Source organism: Pinus tabuliformis, chromosome 4_1 (genome assembly GCF_031772625.1).
Source record: "Pinus tabuliformis cultivar Carrire ecotype Pingquan chromosome 4_1, CPIR1, whole genome shotgun sequence".
Lineage (NCBI taxonomy): Eukaryota > Viridiplantae > Streptophyta > Pinopsida > Pinales > Pinaceae > Pinus > Pinus tabuliformis.
Window position 1 is genome coordinate 917575808 of NC_142303.1, and position 6730 is coordinate 917582537.

The following is a 6730-nucleotide window of genomic DNA, read 5'->3' on the forward strand; positions in this document are numbered from 1 at the left end:
TTATATCCTCTTTGACTTGGAAAGCTTTGGGTTCCCCAAAGTTGTTGACAGCTCAGAGTCAGTTGTTAGCCTATGATAGAAGGCCTGGTGAATCTATGGGTGTTCTTCCTCAATTGCCTATCACTTTAGGTGGGAAGACTGTCGTAATCGATATGATGGTGGTTGATAGCCCTTTAGACTTTAATATGCTACTTGGGCGTGATTATGTCTATGCTATGAATGCTGTGGTGTCTTCACTCTTTCGAGTAATGTGCTTTCCTCATAACGGGAATATTGTCACTATTGATCAGCTTGCATCTGATAATCACCACCCTAATTCGACTTTACTGCAGAATGCCCCTTGGTTTGTTCCAAGTGTTCAAGTAGACTCTACCCCACCATGGGTGAATTATGTGGCATTGAATCCTCAATGTTCAATCACTTCTGAGAAGGATCCTTTGACTTATTATTCTCCTTCTTGGGACTTGGTCCCGGCAGTTGACCAAGAGATTCATCCTATAGGGACATGGGACCCTTTAATTCCCTCTTTTAATCCTTGTAGTTCTCATGATTTCTCAGATCTTGCTTTGCCTTCACAGGAGGAACTCTTTGAAGCCATGAGTTATGACTACCAAAGGAGTCCTTGGTCCGATCCCTGCAAAGGGTTTGTCCAGAAGAACTATTATGCATAAGTCGCAAGGCTGCGTGGTCCCCTGTACCATATTGTATATATGAGGTACGCATTTTCAAATTTTGTATTCTATAACACAAAGATTTTATATGAAGTTTATATGTGGGATGTATTAACTTCTCATCTAGTATTCCTATTTATCTTTACAGAACTTGGAAGATGTCTCCTTTGGAAGTTTATGGTGGGTCTGTTCTGACAGGTATTGGTTCTCGAAACTGGCATATAGGTTAGGTTTTTCCGCCTGCATTGTGCACTTATCAGTTTCCTTTCCCATTTTGCCTTAGGATCGACCCCACCAAGTTATGGTGCGGAACCTTCTCATTGCTTAGAAGTATCATGACTTGTGTGGTAGAGCCTACCCTATCATGGGTGCCCTAGTTAGTACCTTGTTGTCGCTTGGCACTCATGCTGAGTTTTCATCCCTAGGCTCGGGAGTCCTCTGTATCCCCGCCATCACTTATGCGTTGAAGACTCATTCTTCTTAGCTTCTTCGCTTCGTTCTGGCCTTATACCCTAGAGGCTCCTTTGTGTTGAGTTGTACTACTGCATTGCATGTTGGCCACCTGCACCTTTTGGCCTAGATCCGGCTTCACTTGGACTCGTGTTTAAGCCAACTTTTGACCATGACGTCTGAAAAATCAACCTTGCATACCTTTGACTTCTGCAGCTTGACACACCTTGACCCATGGAAGGAACATACCTTTGAGTGTCACTGACCAATTTTCACCTCCCTACATTGAGCATAGGAACGTTCCTTTCCCAGGAACTAGATCATCTGTTTCATCGACACTCGTTCTTTCCACTGTACCATAGCATTCTTTTATTCTTTTTCTAGCTTAACAGAAAAATACAAAAAAAAAATTAAATATTCCAAAAAGAGTGGGAACGGGACATTATTTCCATTTATTGTTGGCAGCTAGAGTCAGTCGTGTCGCCCTTGAACAAAGCACTCAAAACAAAGTCTCCTCCATGTGGGTGGGATTTATTTTGACTTAGGTATGCCATAACCTTGTTATTGAGTCAGTTCTCCCCCGATTGGTTATCTCTTCCAATCATATGGAGGGTTCGTTCGTGCCTCCTGCATGACGAACTTATACAGAGTCATCATATGCTGCCACATAGTCACATTGAGTTGTGCTTTTGTTCAAGGGAAGTTAGCCTGAGTCGGCCTCTCTGCGGTGTCTCTTGACTCATTCTTCAGTCGGCCATCCCTGATTGTCAGTGTCATGTCTATCATCACATCAGTTATATTGGTCCTTTACTCGTGCCGGTTTGAGAAGGTCCCCATTGACTTCTTGTTGGCGGGTCTTGTCCTTATCGACGACGACATCTTGCTCTAAGGACAGGCCTAGAGCCGCACCCTGGCCCTATTTTCATTATTGATAGGTCACCTTGTGCTCAGCATCGATCAGTATCATGGGTCTTTGACTGAGTGGTTTCCCTTGTGTTCGACGTCAGCTTACATTATCACACATTGGGATTCATGCAGTACCTTGGTTTCCATTTGACGCTATTGGTGGATACCTCGCCACTGTGTCAGCTTTCATTATTGGTTGGTTCAGAGGGTTTCTGCCGTGCGCTAGCCACATCTTGTGTATGCCGGAAACGTACTTCGGTTGGGTTAGTACATCTTTTTCGTCCGATTCCTTCCACATTATTGGCCTACGGGTTACGCTCGCGCTAGATTGATGGAGGATGCCTTAATGTCTTCCTTCTAGCGGATCTTTCCCTATCGACTCCGACTCATTGCTCTGGGGAAAAGATCTAGAGTCCATTTGGCAGTACCTTGGGGTTTGCAGTCATTAGTGGCAGATCCTTCGCTATCGACAGTGGGAAACCATCATTGTCTCCTAATCAATAGATTCTTACAGGTGTTTGACTCCAGCTCATATATTCACACTTGTTAGATTGTACTGGGTACCTTGACGCTCATTATCATTATCGGTGAGTAGTCTCGCGTTTGTTAACGGTATACATCAATGACCGGTAATGAAACGATTTCTCACATGGTCAACTTCAGATCATTTATTCCCATGGTGTAGAAATGTACCACGGCGGTCGGTGAAGACCTCAGGTTGTATCAACATTCATTGGTTCACTTGACAGTTGCTCCTATTGCTGCTAGTTGATACCACTCCACTTTATATGTTGCAGTCAGTCATGGCGACATTCTATATGTTGGCACCTGAGTTTGCAGTGTAGTACCATCCTATTCCATCCTATTCCATCATGTTCAGTTGGTACCTTTTGGGATCAGTATTTGATATCAGTGATCCGTTGCATCTTTCAGCATCATTGACAGTCTTATATGTGATATTCAGACATGTACTTGTTCATCATGATCAGATGATCCATTATGTATCTTTCAGTCATTTATACTTGTATACTTAGTGGATCCGCTTGTACTTGATATGCGTACATGCTGTACTTTTTCTGAGCATGGGTATGCCCGCCTCAGACAGTGTTTCTTTCTGATCTCCTTTGGTGGCTTGGCAGGCTGAATTCTGGTGAAGTCCTCCTCGGTTTTTGACAGACTTCCTTTCCATGTACTCGCATAATATATTTCGGCCATCATGTACCCCTTCTGACCTCATATATTAGGGGGCATCTGTTATAGCTCCAAATCTCACTTTTATGGTTTGTGATGCTGTACTCATGGCCTAGGGCAACCCTTCCTTCCAGACCTGGTCCTCAAATTTGAAAAACAGTGTTTTATCCCTTATATGCGACATTGCCCTGAGTTAAACGCATGTATACACGGGTATGTGTATATCCAACTCGCGTGTATGTATTAAAACACTTAAAAAAATATAAAACTCCTTATTTTCAGGCGAAGATCACGGGTTTTACCTACTGATCACCTGTTAGTGCCCGTGGCCCAACTGTTCCCAACTAACTCCTAACTAAAAAACTACTTTGGAGATGGTATAAAAAGACCTCAAAGGGAAGGCCTAAGAGAGGTGAGAAGAGAGAGAAAGGTTATTATGCTGAGATTTTTCCCTTGACCAGGTTTGAAGTCCCTTGTGCCTTCTACACTTCCCCCATTTTGTACAGGAAACCTTTGTTTCCTTGTGTGTTGATGTTCATCCACCATTTATGACATCATGGAGAGAGTCATGGAAGGAGTTTGTTAGAGGCTTGAGGCTGGAACGGATCCGGAAGGAAGCTTTGCTTGGAGCCTGCTGAAGGTGACTCAGGTGAAAATATTCCTTTTTATGTACTTTATTTGTCTATAATAAAAGAAACACATGTCTTGGTTCCCGAAATGAATCTTCTTTATGTTAATGATATTCATGTTTAGAATTCATATGTAAATGGTTGTTCGGATTTCATAACTAACTACCTTTCTTTATAACATGAAGATGGTTTCTTTATAAGTTTTTGTCCATGTACTGCTGTGTTCTTTGAATTGGTTGTTTTGCAGGACAAAAGAGAATAAGGGAACTCCAAGAAGGGTTTGGACCCTAAGGGCCTTCTCAAACGTAGGACCAAAGGTACGTACCCTTATCATAGAATTTGCTTACAATAGCATAATGGCTGTGTGAATGCATGTTTCTTTGAATAGATAACTTTCAGTCTGCTAGGGTTTCAACCCAAAAAGCCCTAGGGGAACATTTCCCTCTATCACATCCCCCAAGTATTGAGGATTGTTTCACTAGTGTCGTCACTTGTGTCACAAAGTGTATCTCAAGTGTCGCCTTTGGAGGTAAGTATTATAATATTCATTTCAATAGGAACATGTTGGTTATGGATAGTAAATGATTCCTTGTGGAGTCATTTATCATATATAAGTGTGCAGTCATGTTCAAGCCATATTTTGGTTCCATTTCTCACCTCTTAGAGCCCACACTTAATCATTTTTTACAATTTATCCTTCTCTGTTCAACCTCCTGATCTATGCCCCTAAACTGTGAATTGCACAGTTTCAGGCCTCACTCATCTTGTCTTGGCTCTTGGAACTACGTAATGTGTAGTCACTTCCTCCAAGGACTATGTATTTCATAGTCACGGTGATTAACTACTACCTTCTACCCCTCAAAAATATGTAAATTTTCCTCCCATCTAGTCTCTTTCTATGAATTGTGCAATCCCAATCTACAATCTGTCTACCTGGCTCCTTGATCTACTCAACTATGCAACCGAACTACCCAGTCTCCCTCCAAATTATTCATTGTGTAGTTATATTCGGTAATCCTACCTCACTATGACCATCAACTATGTAATCCTACTTCTTAGGCCTCTAAAACTGCACATGGCATAGTCGCAAGTCCAAATCCCTCACTTCTTTCCTAAGGACCTGCGCATTGCACATTCCTCGAGCCTTCCTCCTAGTCTAGCACTCAGTTCTAAGCCAGTCAGCGATTCTTATGTCAATTATTCTTTATACATGATATGGAATGTAATTATGTATTTCAAAAAATGACAAAAATGTAAATTTGTGGAATGCCCAAGAGTCACATGTAAATTCAAGAGTCACTAGGATAAATCCATTGTACAAGTTTAAGAGTCACTTGGAATTCTAATAGTCATGAGGGAAGCTCAATATTCATGAGGATATGAAAGGTCATTCCTCTTGTTATAAAGGCACCCTCATAAGTCAAGCAAGTGACTTTTAGATTAATATACTTTGTATTGCTATCCTTGGCTTCTTTAGCTTGGCATAGGAGAGAACATCATCCTTTGGAGAAGAAAGGAGTGAATTAATGATCCACTATTGGAGCGAGTGTCTCACCATTGTAGTTGTCTACTTTTTTATTTCACCTAATGATCAGAAGATTGTTGAGCCAACACATTTTCATGCATGCATCATGAATATTGTAAGACTATTCTTTTTATGTTTGTAGTATATGTTTTGTTCTTATGTACTAAGGAAATTGAACTACTTCATTGGTTTGGTACTTATCTTATCGAATGTGTGTTGTATTTGCTTTAATGTTGTTTGTGTCTATGTGAGCTCTCTAGCTATATAACTAATGAATATTTCCTTTCTCTCATGTTTCTCGCTTAGGATAGTACTATTACTTTCCTTCTAGAGACTCACTCTTACTTCCCTCTCATGAAAGTCTCATTTTTAACATTTCATTTGGTGTTTCACGATGTCAACTTACTGATTTCAAAAGTTATTTGCATACTCTCTTATGTTATTCATTGTAGCTGAGGAAAACCTTTGAGTTATGGTGGTGGGGTTGATACTTCATATGGGGATCCTAGTCTAAATAGTGTTAGGTATAATTGGTACTTCACATCGGGGAGACACCCTTGGTTGATGGATTTCTACCACCATCAACAGTTGGCACTAGAAGGAGGGCCAGAAAAAAAAGTTGTGCCCATTGAGTCTATTTTTAATCTCTTACTGTATATGGAATTTTCCCAAATCATAATCCCATAGTGGTTTTCTAATAGATTGAATCTTTCAATCCCTGTGGAATTAATTAATGACTTGTCAAATTTGAAGGCGAGGGTGAAATATTCATAGCTCAACATATATCTTTGTTTCTCAAATCTTTTCAATATTATGAAATCAATTGTGAAGATTAGTAAATTGTTCACCCTCACTTTTGAAGGTCGAGTTAAGAAATGGTGTTAGACTTTACTAGCTACTTCCATTCATTCACTCGGACAACTAGCTAAGTAGCTTCATCAAGCCTTTAAAATGTATTACTATCATGATGCTTGTAAAAGGATTGATTTGCTTAGAATGAAACCTAGGGAATTGATAAATATTTTTCTTCATTAATTTCTTCAACTATGCTATGAATACCCCAAGGGAGTAATTGATTCAAATCTCATCATGTAAAAATTTCAGAGTTTGATTCTACTCACCATGAGATCTTTTGAATTTGAACCCCTGGATGAGTCTCCCTCCCCAACTTTTGCAAACCATGAGACACCTCTAATTTTAGAGGATGAACCTGTTGTAGTGGCTACAACCACCCTCCAAAATTTTCCCGTCACTTCATTTTGGAGCCTCCCTACTAAAATCTTAGCAGCTTTTCTCACATTGAATGAGGTACTTGTGCTTTCATTTGAGCTCATCTTTCGCTTTACAACTTGTTTTTT